Raw genomic sequence first — 21,730 nt, forward strand, 5'->3', positions numbered from 1 at the left:
CTTACTTTGGCTCAATCGGTAGGAAGCAGTAGGCGCAAGCGAGAGGTAGTGGGATCGATGCCTGCATTCTCCAGTGCTGTCCATCCTTTTTAAGCCCCCCTTCAAGGGGCACTACCTAGATGAGCTCTTGCGGCTCAGTGCTGCCGAAAATGTTTTTTCGAACGAGGTACTGCACACATTCCTGGCAAATGCAGGTCCCACCGAGATTTGAACTCGGATCTACAATTAAAAGGTAGCCAGTGATCGCGCCTCGTCTTTGTCTTTGAGAGCGATGGACACCTCCTCTCCATCATCGAGGGGAATTAGCTCAAATGGTAGAGCGCTCGCTTAGCATGCGAGAGGTAGCGGGATCGATGCCTGCATTCTCCAGTGCTGTCCATCCTTTTTACGCCCCCCTTCAAGAGGCACTACCTAGATGAGCTCTTGCGGCTCAGTGCTGCCGAAAAAAATTTTTCGAACGAGGTACTGCACACATTCCTGGCAAAAGCAGGTCCCACCGAGATTTGAACTCGGATCGCTGGATTCAGAGCCAAGAGTGCAAACCATTACACCATGGAACCTTGGCGTGTGTCAACTTTTCCCATGAGCAGCAGAGATTTAAGTCATTGAGTCCAAAAGCACGATAGCAAGGAGCAAATGAAGCCTTTGCTTTTTAAGCCCATGTTTCCCCAATTCCGACTCTGTTTGAGATTGCCAATTTCACTGCCACGTCAGCAGTTGCGCATCACCTCTGCTTTTTCCCACCCTTCCGCAAAGAACCTAAAAAGGTTCTACCGAGATTGGAACTTGGATCGCTGGATTCAAAGCCCAAAGTGCTAACCATTACACCATGGAACCAACACTTCCTGATAGCTGGCTGTCTGAGAGGCAGATAGCGATGAGGCTAGGTGGAATCAGGTAGACTAAAAGAGGCGGACATGGTTCCTCTGCCGAAACCCGGGATATAAATATCCTGGTTGCCCTAATCAGGCTGAAGAGATTAAAAGCAAAGCCTAATAATGGGCTCGTCCGGGATTTGAACCCGGGACCTCTCGCAACCTAAGCGAGAATCATACCCCTATACCAATGAGCCGAAACATACATCCTCCCTGCTGCTGCCGAGCCGCAAACATTTCAGCTTGCATGGCTTAAAGCGCAATTTTTTTATTAAATCTACAATTAAAAGGTAGCCAGTGCAAAGTTTCCAGCACAGAGGAAATGCGGCCTCTTTTTTTGTGGTCATTGGAAATCACGCTGCAGCACCTGCATACGAATAATGAGAAGCTTACTTACAGGAGCCTGGTCTGCAACACTGGACCCAGTTGATGTTGCAGGAGCAGAGGCAGCACTTGGCTGGACAGAAGGCTGTGGAGGAGACTGCAGAGGAGGCTGAACAGGGCGCAGAGGAGGAGACTGCAGAGGAGGCTTGGCAGGGCGCAGAGGAGGAGACTGCAGAGGAGGCTGGGCAGGGCGCAGAGGAGGAGACTGCAGAGGAGGCTGGGCAGGGCGCAGAGGAGGAGACTGCAGAGGAGGCTGGGCAGGGCGCTGCAGTCCTGTGGGTGGCTGTAGTGAGGATGGTCCTGGTGCAGAGGGACAGGGGTTGAAGGCCTTGCTGGAAAGATGGGAGTTACTCTTTCCAGTGGACAGGAAGCTCTGCAGGCGACTGGGACACCTGGCCAGGGGTCCACATTGCTGGAGGAGCAGGACAAGGGGCAGGAGCAGGGACAGTAGCACGAGCCGGGGCAGGAGCAGGGCCTCTCGAGCCTGCAGTGGCTGGAGCGTAAAAAAACACAACAAAATTATCTTATTGTTTTAGACTTTCACTGCATGACTTTCTCAGCTCTGCTGGACAGCTTGTACAAGGTTTACTGCAAAGCATGTATGATTAGTTGAGAGATGACATGATGATTAAAAGATGGAAGGAAGCAGTGAAAATCATCCTTTTTTTCATCCAAGCACCATTAGAAGAAATACAAGAAGAAAAAAAGATGGGATCAGCCAAGTGTGAAGCGAAGCAGACCAAACACTACAACAGCCACTTATTCCAAGGGGAGTGGGGGAAGTGTGAGATGACAAGAATGAGCTTTAGTCAGTGATTACGATAAAAAAAAAAAAAAACCTTTTACATACACCTTTAAATTATCTTTTTTCCTTTGAGGATGTTCACTTAAAGAGTGAATGTAGATTGACACCTGAGAAGTGCCATTCCTCTGTGTTGTGAAATAAAATAATATGTCATTTAAAAAATACTGTTTTGTTTTATTTGTAATTGTTTGTAAAATATTGTTTAAGATTTACATACCTTGAGGAAGTTGTTCCTCAGCTTGTGAGGCTACAGTTGCCATCTCCAGGTCATCTTCCTCCTCAAAAAAATCCGTAGCAGCAGAGTCTGTAAAATAATATAAAACACTAAGCACATGTCACCAACACACTTGTATGCGTTAAGTGATACTCACCCCATGTAAAGAGCTGTCTCCGGGCTGCGGACTCAGACGCAGGTGGTACACGTGGTCCTGCAGCTGTTGAACACGTATTTTCGTTAGACATATATACTGCATAATATATACTGTAATGATTTTAAAGCTTGCAAATCACTTACAGGGTTTGGCTGGAGACAAAATCTTTTGTGCCAGCTGTGAAGCAGATAAATGCTTCCCCCACGCCAACAGGGCCTTCACATTGGTCGCCAGCAGTGGCCTGTTCTTAGTGGCAGTAGGTGGAGGAGGAACAGACACAGTGGCAGTGGGCACAGCAGCAGTGAGGACAGATGCAGTGGGCACAGTGGTGGTGGGCACGTGGGCTGGAGCCTGCCTCTAAAGGCACGTATGCTTTGAAAAGGGCCATATTGGTGTTAGGCCCGGCCTTTGCCTTCTTCAGGTAGGTGATGATAATAGCCTGGGCCTCCTTGCTTGGGTCCTCATACACCTCCTTCATTGACCTACCCCTAAAATCCCCAAACTCCACCATCAGACATCCAGAGTCTCCTGTCCTCTGGGCCTCCTGCAGCATGGCCTGTTTTATATGACACACCTCCACAGCCTCGCCTACCTCCCTGATCTTCGAGGTGTATCTGAGGAACAGGTGTTTGTTGTCAGACAGCGGGTTGTCCCTCTCCTCCTCCCCCAAAATGCTGCTGACCAGATAGCAGGCATACCCCAGTGAGTTCTCCAGCAGCCACAGGAACCTCTGACCCTGGTGTTTCCCAAACTGGATCTTGCAGTGAGCCAGAACCAGGAACTGGTCTCCAGGATTCCCTCCATTCTGCCTCACAAAGGCAGTGGCCTCAGCCAGGACCTCCTCCTTACACCTGGCCCTCCCTGCCAACACGATCTTCCTCCTATTGGCCTCCTCAGTTGGCCCCATAAGGAGTCGACCCTCAGAGGTTCTTCGTAAAACCGGGTATGCATACATAATCTGAAAGGACACAGGCATAAACAGAACGTTACATAGCTGTCATATTCCAACTGAAAGTATTTTACTACAGCATTTCTTTTTTATGTAATTAATTATTATAATATTATAATAATTAATGATTATTATTATTATGCGCATAAGCATTATTGTTTTTACACAACTGTGAATCACTTTGAATTGCCTTGTGTACAAATTGTAAATAGTGTGATGAACTTTTTATTAAGAAAATCAATAACACTTCTTGGTACAATCTTGCTGGTATCATGCCATGCTTAAATCGTTTTGTTTTGTTTAGCTTTTGTGGCAGAGATTACTAAGAAACACCAAATATAACATAAAGGCGTTTATGACAATTCATAATAATATGATCATCAAACAGATCTAAAACTTAAAATGGTATATCAAATCGTTTTGGTATATCTTTTATAACATAGTTGAGAATCATTTGTTGAAACAAAAAAACACTTGTTTTTGTCAGGAATCAATCAGATTCATTCCCATCCACCACTCAAAGGTCACTCTCCCCGGAATATTAACCAGTCACACCTGTTCACAATCAGTCACCTCGTTACCCAGCCCTATAAAACACTCACGCACACCCCAGTCATTGTCAAGCCTCCAACAGGAGAAGACCGTTACCCACGATTTCCCGAAGTTTCCAAGTCTGCCAACGAAGATCCATCACGTAACTATACTCACCCCTGAATATACTCACCTTTGTCTCCCTGTCTTGCTGTCTCCAGTATTCCAGTCTGGTTCCCTGTTTCCCGAGTCCTGCCATTTGAATCCAAGTGCTCCACGTGTCCACCGAGATCTCCCTGTTCCTCCCTGGATCTGAAACAGAAAAGTATTCGTATCACTGGACATTGTCTACCCACGTTCAACTCTCTGAAGAAGGGTCTGCTCACCTGGGATCCTCTGCACGACGTGATCGTCAACGCACCTGCACATGAACTTTGTCTCTGCACATATATCACTGTAAATAAACTCACGTTTGCTTTCACTTACCTCCGCCTCTGTGCCTGTATCCTGACAGTTTTTGCCTATTCATGTCTTTTTAAATATGTATAACATAGTATTTAAAAAGATAACATAAATATGTATACTGGTGTATAACATAGTATAGTATAACATATATGAAATAAACTTTTTTTTTAAAGGTTTTAGTAAAAATCTTCTTGTGCTCAAAATAATGTAATGAATGACACAAAAAAATACTAAATTAACAACAACAAAAAAAATGGTTTAAGGAGGATATAGCTTAATTAGCGGTCGGCTAATTATCTTGACAGTAGTGGCATGTTTTTTACTGTATATCATGGTAAAGTTGCAGGTTCACATGTACAGAAGAAAACGTGTGCTATTACACGCTAGCTAGCTTTATTGGCATGTTTAATTGTCTAAAAACAAACACTGTTTATGAATAAATAATGATCGATTATACAGTCGTGAAGAATAGACTTACCTGTTGCAAAGATGACGATAATTACTACGGATGACGACTACTTCCTGCTCAGCTACTGTTCGGACGCTCTCGCTTACTGCTCCGCGCTTTGCTCTATCGCTTTTATATTTCTATAATTTATCTCCTTTTATCACCTAATTTTAACTTCAGCAAATCAGCACAGTGCTCAAACGCTTGGATTACTACAAAAAAAAGCAGAATTATTTTATTCGACCAGCCTCCCACTGAAAGCTTACATTCCGGGGAAGAGAAAACACAACTGCCTACATTCATAAGGATAAGAAAATGCCTCCTCTGGAATCTACCTGCTGCTCCAAATGCCACAGACTTTTACAAAGGATTGCAATTCTTGAAACAAACTTAATTGCGGGACCACCAAACCAGACGGAACACACAACAGAGCTTCGTCATGGACGTCCTCAGCATTCAGCCGGTGAGTCCCATGAATCTAGTGCTTCTCGACAGGCCATACTGAGTGTAGAGAAACAAGCCGATCGTTTTACTAATCGATGGCACAAACAGGGTGCGAGACCCAAAGGCACTCGAGACATCAGATTGTCATGAGCATCACATATTACTGCAGTAGCATCCTCTACCCCAGATACGGCTCTGACAAGGACTGCAAACACTGGTCTCCTACCACCGCCTATACATCTTGAGAACAGATTTGAAGTATTAATGAATGAGGAATCCCCAAATTTGATGAATGTGATCGCACACAGACAGAATCAGCCAGTAGCTAACACTGATGCTAACTGGGGCTCAAGGTCGAGCAGACAGCGGCACTCAGCTCACAGTGCAGCCGAGCCCAGGACTCTGATAGTGGGCGACTCCGTAATCAGAAACATTAATAGCAGGGATACAACAACGTGCTGCCTTCCACAAGCAACAACTTCTGATGTAAACAGGGAACTTCAGAACATTCTGATGAAACATAAGACTGCAAATCGACTCAACATTCATCAGTGGACCACTCCCAGCAAGAGGAACAAACAGGTTTTCACGGTTGCTTGGGCTTAATACATGGCTGCAAAAAACCTGCAATATAAAAGGAGTGAACTTTATTGATAACTTCAATCTTTTCTGGAGTCAGAGGCAACTGTTTCAACAGGATGGCCACCACCCAAACAAACTTGGTTCAAGAGTGCTAAAGGACAATATCTACTTCTCCCTCCGTCATCCTTCTGCAATGTGTGCCAATCCACTCAACCTGAATGGCACACACACACCTGGATACAGTATGAATGACCACAGGATTTCACTTCAGCACCTGAATGGACATGCGGTTGACACATCACACAAGGACAGTGATAACACCACTCAGCCACAACAACCTCTGCTCACGGACACAATCTCAGCTGAGCCCTGCCCACAGAGCTCACCACGGACAGACTGTGACATACCAGCACTGCTCCAAGATACAGCACCCATAGACGACTTTCTGGAAAACAGCCAGGGAAACCAGGACAGCATATTACAGCCTCCAATAACACCAGAGCAAAAATCCCTCTCACCGGAAACATTATCACTCTCTCCAGCATCTCCACTTCTGTGCTTCTCAGAGAAAATGGAACAACTGGTGCATGCTGGAACTAGACTATCCCACTCTTTTGCTGCGAGCCCCCAGATACCAACCAAAAAACGCCAGGCCCCACAACCACCAAAGCCTGCGGGCCCAGCTCGCCCTCCCCCTCCTCCTGTGAGAGCTCTTCGGCCTCTGCCACAGCGCCATGGCCCACACCCTCCTCCAGCGGCTCGAGGTGAACCAAAAACAACTGATACCAGCTCTCAGTGATATGTGTCGGGTCCCCGCTATGATAACAATAACTTTCTCAAATGTTTACAGAACAAGCGGGAACCCAGTGTGCCTGTATCTTTTTCTATTGCTGTTCGATTACATGATAGAAAGTCTAAGGCCTTCAAAAGCCGTACAGCAAACCCATCTAATCTGGTGCCTATTACACGACATACCAAGATTGCTGTGGGGACAAAAAGTAAGACTGTTAAGTTAGCACTTTTAAACATCCGCTCACTTAAAAATAAATCACTTTTAGTCAACGACTTAATAACTACATACAACCTGGATTTTATGTTGCTAAATGAAACTTGGCTAGAAGAAAGTTGCAGTGCAACAGTCCTCAATGAAACAGCCCCTCCTAACTTTACTTTTATGAGTGTCTGCAGAGCTGTCAGAAGAGGTGGAGGTTTAGCTGCTCTTTATAAAGATGTCTATCAATGTAAGCAAATATCATTTGGGAATTACCCGTCTTTCGAGTATCTGGGTATTGTGTTAAAAGGTGCTCCACGCAATTTACTTATCATTGTTTACAGGCCTCCAAAATACTCTCCAGCTTTTGCTGAGAACTTAACAGAACTGTTATCAACAATTTCCTCAGAGTTTGACTGCTTTGCCATTGCTGGAGATTTTAACATTCACATAGATAATGCAGAAAACAATATGGCAAAAGAAATCAAAACTGTTTTAAAAACTTTTGATCTGACTCAGCATGTACATGGACCCACACATAATCGTGGACACACTCTAGATTTACTTATCAGTAAGGGTCTAAACATTTCATCAATTGTTATTAAGGATGTAGCACTGTCTGATCATTTTTGTATTTTCTTTGATATATTGATCTCTCCTGCCATTGAAGCTAGATCTGTGTCTGTCAAGAAGAGATGCTTAAATGAGAACACTAGTGTACTATTTATGAAGGCTATATCTTTAACACCAAGCATATCTGCTGACTCTGTTGATTTTCTCCTTGATTCTTTTAACTCAAAAGTTAAGAGTGTAATTGATGATATTGCTCCTGTGAAAGTCAGGAAGAAGAGTGGCAGGCAAAAAGCACCTTGGAGAAACTCAACAGCAGTGCAAAATATGAAAAGACAATGCAGAAAAGCAGAGCGCATGTGGCGGAAGACAAAACGTGTAGTCCATTATAACATCTACAAAGACAGCATCCATGCTTTCAATAAGGAACTAAGCAAAGCTAGACAGACTTTTTTCTCGAATATTATAAACAGCAATATAAACAACACGCGCACTCTTTTTGCTACTGTAGAGAGACTGACAACCCCCCCAAGCCAGATTCCCAGTGAAATGCTCTCAGTGAGAAAGTGCAGTGAGTTTACTTCTTTCTTCTCTGAGAAAATCAATAATATCAGAAAGGTGATCAGCTCATCCTTGAGTTGCGCTGGGGTCAGGCAGATCAGACAACAGCACGAGAAAGTAGCCACTATGTCTGATTTCGAAGAAATTGATGGCAAAATTTTGGAAGAAACCGTACAGCAACTAAAAACATCAACCTGCGCCCTTGACGCACTTCCCACATCTTTTTTCAAAAATGTGTTACACAGCTTAGAAGCAGATCTCCTGGAAGTGGTAAATGCCTCACTTCTCTCTGGGAGTTTTCCGACCTCCCTGAAAACTGCTGTCGTCAAGCCCCTGTTGTGAACTTCTTCTTCTCAAGTGTAGAAAAGATAGAGTTGCAGACCAGGAGATTGTTGAGGTATAAGTTCTTTATTTCGTCGCTGTAGTCATCTCAATCAAGTCTAACTAAGGCAGTATACATTTAGTTCATATACCCTTTCAGGAGGAGGAGTTACATAAAGGTGGAAACAAAAGCATGCAAATGAGGCATCTGGGTTAAGGATGTGCCCTAGACTGAGAGTGTTACCAATCCTAATCCAATCAGCATAACAGTGTAATGTAAATATCCTAATCCAATCAGCCAGACTCTTCACCGATACCTTCACATTATCTTAATGGCCAGGCAGTGCATAAAGACAAAAGGTGATAGTCTCAGTGCTCTGACCAATTTAACTTACAATAGAGAGCTGGACAGACAGGAACAGGCAGGTTTGTGACATCATTTACCTTAGATACAAAATTCAAACTAATAAACTTTCTCAGTTTCTATGCTATTGTATTGGAAGCTCAATTATACATTTAAAATAAAATTTGTAATCCTACACCCCTCATGAAAAAGAGCAATCTGGATAAGACCATATTAAACAACTATTGACCGATATCAAATCTTCCTTTCATAGGCAAGATCATTGAAAAAGTTGTCTTCAATCAGCTGATCAAATTCTTACGCTCGAATGGATACTTTGACCATTTTCACTCTGGTTTCCGACCGCACCACAGTACAGAGACCGCGCTCATAAAGATAATAAATGATATTCGCTTAAATACTGATACAGGCTAATTATCAGTGCTGGTACTACTCGACCTCAGTACTGCATTTGACACTGTCGATCACAAAATACTTCTTGACAGGCTGGAAAACTGGGTCGGGCTTTCTGGGATAGTCCTAAAATGGTTCAGGTCATACTTACGAGGCAGAGGTTATTATGTGAGTATAGGAGACCATAAGTCTGAGTGGACATCCATGACATGCGGAGTCCCTCAAGGCTCAATTCTTGCGCCACTCCTATTCAACCTGTACATGCTCCCAATGAGCCAAATAATGAGAAAGAACCAAATGGCTTACCATAGCTATGCAGACGACACACAGCTCTACTTATCCCTATCGCCTAACGATTACAGCCCCATTGACTCCCTTTGCCAATGCATTGATGAAGTAAACAATTGGATGTGCCAAAACTTTCTTCAGTTAAACAAATACAAAACTGAAGTCATTGCGTTTGGAAACAAAGATGAAGTTCTCAAGGTGAACGCATACCTTCAGTCTAGGGGTCAAACAACTAAAAATCAAGTCAGGAATCTGGGTGTGTCTCTAGAGTCAGACCTTAGTTTCAGTAGTCATGTCAAAGCAATAACTAAATCAGCATATTATCACCTGAAAAATATTGCAAGAATTAGATGCTTTGTTTCCAGTCAAGACTTAGAAAAACTTGTGCATGCTTTCATCACCAGTAGGGTGGATTATTGTAATGGACTTCTCACTGGCCTTCCCAAAAAGACCATAAGACAGTTGCAGCTCATACAGAACGCTGCTGCTAGGATTCTGAGCAGAACCAGAAAATATGAACACATCACACCAGTCCTCAGGTCTTTACACTGGCTGCCAGTTACATTTAGGATTGATTTTAAAGTATTATTACTGGTATATAAATCATTCAATGGCCTAGGACCTCAATACATTCCAGATATGCTCAGTGAATATAGACCCAACAGATCACTCAGATCGTTAGGATCACATCGGCTAGAAATACCAAGGGTTCACTCTAAGCATGGCGAGTCAGCTTTTAGCTACTATGCCAGCCGCAGCTGGAACCAGCTTCCAGAAGAGATCAGATGTGCTCCTACAGTAGTCACATTCAAATCCAGACTCAAAACACATCTGTTTAACTGTGCATTTACTGAATGAGCACTGTGCCACTGTTCGTCCTACTGTTTGCACTGTATTTTATTTTATGGTTTAATTATTCTGATTTCATTTGATTATTTCTGTATTTTATATTTTATTCCAAACTGTTTTAATTATTCTGATTTCTTTTGATTATTTTAATTTCTTCTATGTAAAGCACTTTGAATTACCATTGTGTATGAAATGTGCTATATAAATAAACTTGCCTTGCCTTGCCTTGCCTAATAATAGCGGTCGCCGATTGGTCAAAAGTAAGCCACAGGAGCAGAGCCAGGAGAGAAACGCGATTGGTCAAAAGTAAGCCAAAGGAGAGAAAGGCGATTGGTCAAAAGTAAGCCACAGGAGAGAAACACGATTGGTCAAAAGTAAGCCACAGGAGAGAACGCGATTGGTCAAAAGTAAGCCACAGCAGAGAAACACGATTGGCTCACGTGGGCTTACTTTGGGCTTACTTTGGCTCAATCGGTAGGAAGCAGTAGGCGCAAGCGAGAGGTAGTGGGATCGATGCCTGCATTCTCCAGTGCTGTCCATCCTTTTTACGCCCCCCTTCAAGGGGCACTACCTAGATGAGCTCTTGCGGCTCAGTGCTGCCGAAAAAGTTTTTTCAAACGAGGTACTGCACACATTCCTGGCAAAAGCAGGTCCCACCGAGATTTGAACTCAGATCGCTGGATTCAGAGCCCAGAGTGCTAAGCATTACACCATGGAACCTTGGCGTGTGTCAACTTTTCCCATGAGCAGCAGGATTTAAGTCATTGAGTCCAGAAGCACGATAGCAAGGATTTAAGTCATTGAGTCCAGAAGCACGATAGCAAGAAGCAGATGAAGCCTTTGCTTTTTAAGCCCATGTTTCCCCAATTCCGACTCGGAATTGAGAGTGCCAATTTCACCGCCACGTCAGCAGTTGCGCATCACCTCTGTTTTTTCCCTCCCTTCCGCAAAGAACCTAAAAAGGTTCCACCGAGATTTGAACTCGGATCGCTGGATTCAAAGCGCAATTTTTTGATTAAATCTACAATTAAAAGGTAGCCAGTGCAAAGTTGCCAGCAGAGAGGAAATGCGTCCTGTTTTTTTGTGGTCATTGGAAATCACGCTGCAGCACCTGCACACGTGCTAGGGATCGCGCCTCGTCTTTGTCTTTGAGAGCGATGGACACCTTCTCTCCATCATCGAGGGGAATTAGCTCAAATGGTAGAGCGCTTGCTGCACAAAAGAATGGGCCCAATCTTTGCGCCCCCGCACACAAGCCAAAAAGACGCGAAAAACGAGAATTTGCCCACAAATTTCCCCTGCAACATTATTAGGGCTATATTCCTGTGCATTATGCAGGAGTTTAGTCACATTTGAAACAAGTCACCCTCCGCGGGCTGGATTCGAACCCGTGTTCTGCGTGTGATCAACTGCGCCTGCGTCTTCATTTATCTATGACATCATTATATTGATTTATATTTTTGTTGTGTGTATTATTATTATTTTTAAATATTGCACATTACATGTAGTTGATTATTTAATAAAATGAATAAAAATGGAGGGATATGATTTGATTGACATGATTTATCAGATTTGTTGTAAGACACTTCAAATGTTTTATTAAATGTTTTTTTTTGTGTATATTATTTTTTAAAAATTGCATATTACATGTTGTTTATGATTGAATAAAATTAATACAAATGTTTCTTCAAATATGTGTGTTTTTTGTGAGGGATATGATTTGATTGATATGATTTATTAGATTACTTTAAGACACTTTAAATGTTTTATTAAAATGAATACATACAAATATTTCAATGACACTTAAAATGTTTTATTAAAATGAATACACAAATATTTAAATGACACTTTAAATGTAAAAAAACAAATATTAAAATGAATACACACAAATAATGAAATGAGTACACAGACACAAACACAAATATATATATATATATATATATATATATATATATATATATATATATATATATATATATATATATATATATATAATATATATATAGGACAATATGAAAGACTGGGTGGAACCATGTACAGTAATATATACAAAATATATACAGGAAAAAAGCAAATTGTTTATTGAGGAGGTGGAGTTTGGCTTGTATTTTGCTGGCGCTGTTCTGCCAACCAGTCATCTAAAGATTTTCCATTTGAGGCACCCAAGCAAAATGTGGCATTACCATATCGGCTATGGCCAAACTCTTTGGTTTTGGGCTGCCCACATTTGCTGCACATGTTAAAGGTTACCCCTCGCACATACTTCCTCTTATGGACTCCGCTTTCCGTCTCCTGGGCCCGCCAGCGCCTGTTCCTCTGGGTGTAACGGGAAACAGGAGCAGCAGACACAGGAGCAGGTGGAGCTGGGCCTGCACCGGATGTTGAAGCACCAGAAGGTGGAATCACCATTGACACGGTCATGTCTGGGTTAAGGACTAGTGACAATGACCCAGGTGCTGAAATGGGCTGCACAACTCCTGATGCTGTGGGGGCAGGTGCAATGGGGCACACCATGGTGGTGGCAGCAGCAGGCCGTCGACCTGGTCGCAGAAGAGGAGCCTGTCCTTCTCAATTTGGCGGAAGGGTAAATGTATGTTTTGGGCGTGAGGTCGATGCCGCTTCATCCAATTTTTCCCTCGGTGGAGGAAGCTGCGTATCAGCCACAGCAATTGGGTCAGGTGGAGTCAGTCCCTGAGCGAGGACACTCATTTCCTGTTTTTTCTGCTGCCGTTGAAACCTGAAAATAAATTACATGTATTATATATATGTTTAAAAAAGTATTCAGTTAATTTGAAGAAAATAATGTGCCTTGCTTACCACTGAATGAGTGTCTTCTGGTTTAGCTCAAACAGCTGGATCATTGTTTCATCCATCAGCCTGCGATTGTTAAGCAACAGCTCTCGGATGTGGTGGTAATCCGAGAGGATTTTAGACCACCTGGGGCGGCAAACTCCAGCCTTCTTGGTCGGCGACTTGTGTAAAGCACACAGGTTTGTACAAATGGCCTCAACCAAGCGGCTGGTGCTGGGCCACTGTGCTGGTCCCCCGGGATGTCCAATCAGACACCGTTTTACAATCTCCACACCCGTTGTGACTCCGGACCGCTTTGGTGCCTTAAAGCGTCCATGTGTCAGCTGAGGCTGATGTCGAGGCTGATAGTTGACCCGCTGTTTGTCTATGTCATGGAGAGCTGTCCACAGCTGAATGGCCTCTGTCACCTGCAGGTCAGTGAGGTAAGGAGCCTCACGAAGACCAACCAGGTAACCTGCCATATCCTGGACCTTGTCCCACCCAGCAATGCCATCGGGCCCAATGACTGCTCCCTAGTAAATTCAGATTAATGTTAATATATGTGGAATAAAACGAGATTGAAATTAAATAAAGCCCTTAAAGTGTTTTACCTGAGCCTCGTCGGAGAAACTGCTTCCAGTGTCAGATGGCTGTGACAACACTGAAGGGGCAGGGGCAAGTTGGTGTCCTTCTCTAGTTGATGTGGATGGCTCAGCCAGTGGCACGTCAGCCATTGATACATCAGCCAGTGATGCTGGGGACTGAGGCTGAGGCAAAGATGAGGGGCTGTTTGCGAGATCATGGCAGGGGTCATTCTCGTACAGCACTGGAACTGTGATGTCCTCCGTGATCTCTTCCTCAAACCCCTCATCTTGCAGGTCTTGGTCATCAATTTCCTCCACCAGCCTGTCCTCATCCTCTGGGTTCTGGAGCACTGGAGTCAGTGTTTTGCCAGTCTGGCTGTAAAGGTACTCTATTCCTAGCAATTCACCTACGAGAATAAAAGGGGAAAAAAATGTCTTAATATATTGTCTAGTACATTTAAGGCTAAATTGATACTTAGTAGAGTATTACAAAATAACAAATTAATGAATGTCTTGCCTGTATATGCTCCAGGAGGGCGATAGCGCTCATCCCAGGGCTTCCCAAAGACTGTCTTGCTAAGCTGGTCCACAACCTCTCTCATGGCACTGCCATATGACCGGATGGAGGACGCTACTTTTATGGCATCTTCCATCCGGTGATCATTCCAACGCATCAAGCCCTCAAGGAGATAGGCTTGAAAATGCGCATCACTGGCACTGGTTCCTAAAAGTAAAAAAAAAAAAAAAAAAAGGGTTTTATATGTCACATATGTACAATATATTTACTACACATGAGGTGCTATGAAGTAGCTGGTTACATGTAATAGAGTTATGTAATTACATAAAAACAATTATTGTCATTATAACCAGAGTTATTAGTGATTTGTGAGGCAAGACAGCTTTGTCAATGCTTTTATGACATCAGAAAAGAACTGTAAAAGTGTGACATTTATTAATGTGACATTAATTTAACGTAATGGAAGCAGTTACAGTGCTTATATTTTTTTACAGAAAAATTACTAATCCATATGTATGTAATACCTGGAATAAAACGGTTCAGGTGGAGGTGGAATGACTCCAAGGAGGTAGAGCCTCGAGCACACCTGTAGCAGCACAGCTCCACACCGCCTTTCTTCAGTGTCCCCTTCTTTATGTAGAGCGGAAAGTGCTCTGGGTCTTGGATACACTGTACATGCTTCCGCTGTTCTTTCCATATCTGCTGGATCCGTTCATGGTTCAGAAGTGGAACTCCCAGAGTATCCTTCCCGTCCGCACTGTCAAACTGATCAATCAGTGACCCAATCAATATGGTGGTCTCCTCCTCCCCCCTGGTCCTCCTCCGGCAGTGCAGTGCCAACTCCCTCCGGTTAATGCTAGCACTGACCGCCTTTTCTGAGATGTAGCCAGTCTTCTTTGCTGCCAGCTCACCCTCCTTTGCACGGCGAAGAGCAGCCACATCCTCTGAATCCCACTGGAATATGGACATGGATAGACGTGCCATGAAGATCCCATAGAGCTGATGAGCCTCTGTCGTGACACCTGCAGCAAATCGCCGCATGAAATGCCAGATGTCCAGGCGCACTTCAAGCTCATCCCACTCCGAAAACATGGCCTTCACCTGAGACTGGCCGTGCTGACTGCAGCAATCTCTGTCCACGTACATCACCTTTGGGGATGCCTCTCCTGCCTCTCGGTAGCGTTTCATTAGGCCAGCTGCCATGGGGTCCAGTGCATGTCCCTCGGCGGCTGTTAGGACAGAGACAAGGACTTGGCCGTGTTCGTTACCAACATTTGTGCACCAGGCAGCTGTTCCTGAAGCAGCACCGGCAAGCTTTTTTGTGACCTATTGAAGAAAAAAAAAGATTTTTAAAAACAAAACAAAATAAAAACTCATAACTGTGCATTATGTACACACACACACATATCCATATCTGGACAATTTCTGGATATAAACAGGGCTGTGATACCTTTTTTGTGGAGTCCATCTTGAGAAAACAGCCAAATACAGATGTTATTTTGGCCTTGACCTCGTCCAGTCGCCCCAGAACATCCCTGGCGTACACAGCTAACAGCCACTTAGGTTTAGGAAGGGCAGGTAAGAGGGGAGGCTCAGCAAACACAGGAGGCTGCACAAGGGAGGACCTTGTGAATGGTTCACAGGCAGTCAGGTACTGCAGGACACGCTGTGTCCATGCCTCACTGTGTTATTCCATCAGCTTCTTGTAGAGCTGAGTCACACTGTTGCCCAGTGTCCTCTCCCTCATCATCCTCACCACCCGGTTGTCACATGAGTATCTAAAGAAACAACAGTATAATCATGCAAATGCTTTGGTTGGAAAAAATAACACAAATAAAAGCGCCTGATAATGAATGATTGTCATTATGAATTACCTGTATGTCAGCAAAGCTGGAAACTGACTGCGGTGGCCCATATCCAGCTGTCCTAAGATGTCCTCATTCCAAGCTGGATACTTCTTTTTGCAGCGTTTGCACTCCAGATACTCAGTGGCAAGGTCATACCACCCATCAATGTCCAAGACCTTGCGCACGGTACGGTAAAGTCCTGCCGCTGTAAGTCTGTGCTTACCACAGTCTGGGCGAACGCAGACAAGAGGAAACAACCACATCTTTAGCGGCATCCATAAGAAAATGGGCCGACAGAAGAAGAGGTCAGGTGAGGCGGGTGGCTGGGTGTTTATTAAAGGGGGCTGAGGAGGATACCACCAAAGCTTCAGCTGGGACACTATTTCTGGCTTTTCGGTTCGCATGTTGGCCTTAAACAGTGTGTTCCGGATCCACTCATGCTGGAAAGGTGGAAGATGATCTCTCCAGTGACTAGGAAGCTCAGCTGGTGGCTGATGATGAGGAAGAGCTGGTGTCTGTGCTGTTTCCGCTGATGGAGACGGACCGGCACAGGCCTCTGAGTGAACAGTAACATAAACAATATAAGGATGACTGTTATTTGATAGTAATATGCCATAAATGCAGTCCACAAACAGCCGGCGAAGCAGTAATTTTAAACAAGTATTAATAATAATTATGATTATATTTAGGAATAACAGTGAAGAAAATGGTATTAGTGTCAAGAAGCAAAGAACACAGTGTACACTTTATTGATGTAAGGAATATGGGATCAATATAGCTCTTTGAGAATGAGGATTAGATGGAATGAAAGAAGGAAAATGAGTCGTGATGAATTCAGTAAAAAAAAGTATGATGCCCACAGACATGAAGCATGCACACAGACACAATAAGGAAAAACTGTTCCTCTAATTATTAGAACAATGAATCTCCACCATCCTGTCTGCTCAGGTTGAGTGAGTGAGAAGAGCAAGCAGTGTGAAAAAGTTATCCAGTGATTGTTTAGCAACAGGTAAGTTCGGAAACGCAAATAAATACACTGACACCTTTGGACATCCTTAAGGTTTGGAAGAAGTGCACTCAAAGAATGCCTCCCGCTTGCGGCATGATGTCACATAATTCTGTATTGTAAACAAAAAATATTTAAAAATGTTTATTTATTTTCAAAAATAATGATTCTCAGTGGGTTTCCACAAAACATTCTTATAATATTTGCATTTGTGTCATATGCCACACCTGTATTTAGCTGTGCTTCACATTGTGATGCAGCAAATACCAGCTCCTCATCATCATCTTCAGCAGTGGGAATGGAAGTGCCTGGAGCACAAATGTTAAAACTATTACTGTGATCAATACATGGAGACAAACATATGTAAGATGTTGCTTACTTACCAGTAGCGAAAAGCTGCTTTCGGACCAAATGTTTGGCTGGGGGTTCTGCTGCCGGAGGAGGTAAAGTGGACTGCAGTAATGGATCTGGAAACAACAAGTGGACAAGTTTGCCATGACGATAAATGAATACATGTAGAACTGCTGTAGGGAAAATTCTATATTTACACTCCTACTCACAGGGTTTAACTGGTGACATTAGATTTTTTGCCAGCTGTGAAGGTGACAAATGTTTGCCACGCGCCAACAGTGCTTTCACAGTGGCGGTCTGCTGTAAACCAGTTTGGATGGCTGTAGGTGGACGTGCAGAGGCACTAGAGGTTGCAGGTGGACGTGCAGAGGTACTGGAGGCTGCAGGTGGACGTGCAGGCTGATGTACACTGGTGCCCATATCAGAAGCCCGTCTTTTCAGGACATACGCCTTGAAAATGGCCATGTTAGTGTTGGGCCTGGCATCTGCCTTAACCAAGTACCTGATGAGGGATTCGGCCTCATTGCTCTGGTCTTCATAAACATCCTTCATGGACCGGCCCTGAAAGTCACCAAACTCCACCATCAAGCAGCCCTGGTCTCCAGTTGCCCGGGCTTCTGCTTGCATTTCCTGCTTCCTCTTATACTTCTCTACTTCTTCTGCCATCTCTCTAATATGAGAAGTGTACTGTAGGAACAGTTGTTTATTTTCTGACAGGGGGGTTGTCTGCGCTTTCTCACTGGAAATGCTGAGCACCAAATACACTGCGTACCCCAGAGAGTTTTCCAGGAGCCATCTAAATCTCTGACCCTGGTACATCCCAAACTGAAGTTTGCAGTGAGCCAGTACTAAAAACTGGTCACTGGGATCTCCACCGTTTGTGCAGACAAAAGTACTTGCCTCTGCCAGCACCTCCTCCTTCGATTTGGCCCTTCCAGACACCACATTTTGAAGTTGCTTCGCCTCCGCCGATGGCGCCATGAGGAGACGGTTTGATGTTGCTGACTGGCGACGAAAAACGGGGTATGCGTACATTTTCTGAAATGAAAATCCGAAAGAGACTATTACCTGTGTCAATCTAAAAGATACCTGTATGTTAAGTGTGTTACAATAATTTAGCAAACTACACAGCAGGACTTAAATCATGTTTTTCAGGCATTTTGGGTGACAATATGGAAAGAAATTATATGAAATATTAGATATTATTATGAAAATCTTGGCAATTACTACTAACTCCCATTATTCGGTTCTTTTTTCATTACATGTTGCCCCAAGAATACATTAATATGCAAATTAGATACATAGATACATTGTATAAAATGGGAAAACCCGCTTATGGCCATTTTACACACATATTGCATAAAGCAAAATGGAAGTCTATATCAAATCATTCTGTTATCTTTTATAACATAGTTGGGAATCATCTTCATACAAAGTTTGGTATATAAAATCCTGAAACCTAAACAATTTCAGGATATAAAACACTGATATAATTAAGCTATATCCTCCTGAGACCAAAAAAAGTGTAGTTAATTTAGTAATATGTGTGTCATTACATTGTTTAGAGCATAAGAAAGTTTTTTGCAAAAACGTTTTTTTTTTTTTATAATGTTCATATAGGTTATACTATGTCTTCTGTAGAGGACACTAGGACTCATTTTTTATTATTATTTTATTTAAAGACATGAATAGGCAAAAACAATGGGTTTTTTTTAGATCACGTCTTTTTAAATAAAATAATAATAAAAAATGAGTCCTAGTAGTGTCCTATACAGAAGACATAGTATAACCTATATGAACATTATAAAAAAAAAAAACGTTTTTGCAAAAAACTTTCTTATGCTCTAAACAATGTAATGACACACAAAATACTAAATTATTAACTAAACTTTTTTTGGTCTCAGGAGGATATAGCTTAATTAGCGGCCGGCTAATTAACTTAACAGTAGCTACATGTTTTCTTTTCTGTATTTTATCATGGGAAAAGTTACAGGTTCACAGGTACTGAAGTAAACCTGTAATATACACGCTAGCTAGCTATATTGGCATGTCTAATTTTCCAAAAATACACAATGTATATGAATAAATATTAAACGATTATACAGTAATGAAGAATAGCCTTACCTGTTGCAAAGATGACAATAATAGGAGCCGCTGATTGGTCAAAAGTACGTCACAGAAGAGAAACACGATTGGTCAAAAGTAAGCCATGGGAGAGAAACGCGATTGGTCAAAAGTAAGCCACAGGAGAGAAACGCGATTGGTCAAAAGTAAGCCACAGGAGAGAAACGCGATTGGTCAAAAGTAAGCCACAGGAGAGAAACGCGATTGGTCAAAAGTAAGCCACAGCAGAGAAACGCGATTGGCTCACGTGGGCTTACTTTGGGCTTACTTTAGCTCAATCGGTAGGAAGCAGCAAGCGCAAGCGAGAGGTAGTGGGATCAATGCCTGCATTCTCCAGGGCTGTCCATCCTTTTTACGCCCCCCCTTCAAGGGGCACTACCTAGATGAGCTCTTGCGGCTCAGTGCTGCCGAAAAAGTTTTTTTGAACGAGGTACTGCACACATTCCTTTGCTTTTTAAGCCCATGTTTCCCCGATTCCGACTCGGTTTGAGAGTGCCAATTTCACCGCCACGTCAGCAGTTGCGCATCACCTCTGTTTTTTCCCTCCCTTCCACAAAGAACCTAAAAAGGTTCCACCGAGATTTGAACTCGGATCGCTGGAGTCAAAGCGCAATTTTTTGATTAAATTAAATTAAAAGGTAGCCAGTGTAAAGTTGCCAGCACAGAGAAAATGCGGCCTGTTTTTTTGTGGTCATTGGAAATCACGCTGCAGCACCTGCACACGTGCTAGGGATCGCGCCTCGTCTTTGTCTTTGAGAGCGATGGACACCTTCTCTCCATCATCGAGGGGAATTAGCTCAAATGGTAGAGCGCTCGCTTAGCATGCGAGAGATAGCGGGATCGATGCCTGCATTCTCCAGTGCTGTACATCGTTTTTACGCCCCCCTTCAAGGGGCACTACCTAGATGAGCTCTTGCGACTCAGTGCTGCCGAAAATGTTTTTTCGAACGAGGTACTGCACACATTCCTGGCAAATGATGGTCCCACCGAGATTTGAACTCGGATCGCTGGATTCAAAGCCCAGAGTGCTAACCATTACACCATGGAACAAACAAACCCTGATAGCTGGCTGTCTGAGAGACAGATAACGATGAGGCTAGGTGGAATCAGGTAGATAAGAGCTGGCGTTTGGTCAATAGACCGCCTCGACTAAGAGAGGCGGACGTGGTTCCTCTGCCGCAACCCGGGATTGAACCAGGGACCTTTAGATCTTCAGTCTAACGCTCTCCCAACTGAGCTAATTCGGCCAGGTACTTGTGCGGTTTAGCCAGCAGTCATGTCTGGGAGACCGCCAGACATTTTCGAGAAGAGCAGAGCGAAGGTCCCAGAGAGAAAATGAGTTGCCCGTACGGGGTTCGAACCCTTGACCTTGGCACTATTAGCACCGCGCTCTAACCAACTGAGCTAACCGGCCTCTCTCTGGCTCATTTTATCCCCAATTTCTGATAAATATCCTGGTTGCCCTAAGAGATTAAAAGCAAAGCCTGATAATGGGCTCGTCCGGGATTTGAACCCGGGACCTCTCGCACCCTAAGAGAGAATCATACCCCTAGACCAACGAGCCTAAACATACGTCCTCCCTGCTGCTGCCGGGCCGAAAACATTAAAGCTTGCATGGCTTAAAGCGCAATATTTTAATTAAATCTACAATTAAAAGGTAGCCAGTGCAAAGTTGCCAGCACAGAGGAAATGCGGCCTCTTTTTTGTGGTCATTGGAAATCACGCTGCAGCACCTGCACACGTGCTAGGGATCGCGCCTCGTCTTTGTCTTTGAGAGCGATGGACACCTCTTCTCCATCATCGAGGGGAATTAGCTCAAATGGTAGAGCGCTCGCTGCGTAAAAGAAGGGGCCCAATCTTTGCGCCCCCGCACACAAGCCAAAAAGACGCGAAAAACGAGAATTTGCCCACAAATTTCCCCTGCAACATTATTAGGGCTATATTTTAGTCACATTTGAAACAAGTCACCCTCCGCGGGCTGGATTCGAACCCGTGTTCTGCGTGTGATCAACTGCGCCTGCGTCTTCATTTATCTATGACATCATTATATTGATTTATATTTTTTTGTGTGTATTATTATTATTTTTAAATATTGCACATTACATGTTGTTGATTATTTAATAAAATGAATAAAAATGGAGGGATATGATTTGATTGACATGATTTATCAGATTTGTTTTAAGACACTTCAAATATTTTATTAAATGTTTTTTTTGTGTATATTATTTTAAAAAAATGCATATTACATGTTGTTTATGATTGAATAAAATGAATAAAAATGTTTCTTCAAATATGTGTGTTTTTTGTGAGGGATATGATT

At 43.3% G+C, this 21,730-nt stretch overlaps 2 non-coding genes across 2 annotated transcripts; both read right to left on the reverse strand.

The window, feature by feature from the left end:
* Window positions 1–20,388: 20,388 nt before the first annotated feature.
* trnaq-uug (transfer RNA glutamine (anticodon UUG)) lies at window positions 20,389–20,460 on the reverse strand. Its single transcript has one exon. It is a non-coding gene; the product is annotated as a tRNA-Gln (tRNA).
* Window positions 20,461–20,902: 442 nt separating this feature from the next.
* trnap-agg (transfer RNA proline (anticodon AGG)) lies at window positions 20,903–20,974 on the reverse strand. The gene has a single exon. It is a non-coding gene; the product is annotated as a tRNA-Pro (tRNA).
* Between the last annotated feature and the right edge of the window lie 756 nt (window positions 20,975–21,730).

Source organism: Siphateles boraxobius, unplaced genomic scaffold (assembly GCF_051911475.1).
Source record: "Siphateles boraxobius isolate OS27281-9 unplaced genomic scaffold, OSU_SipBor_1 269, whole genome shotgun sequence".
In the NCBI taxonomy this organism is placed as follows: Eukaryota; Metazoa; Chordata; class Actinopteri; order Cypriniformes; family Leuciscidae; genus Siphateles; species Siphateles boraxobius.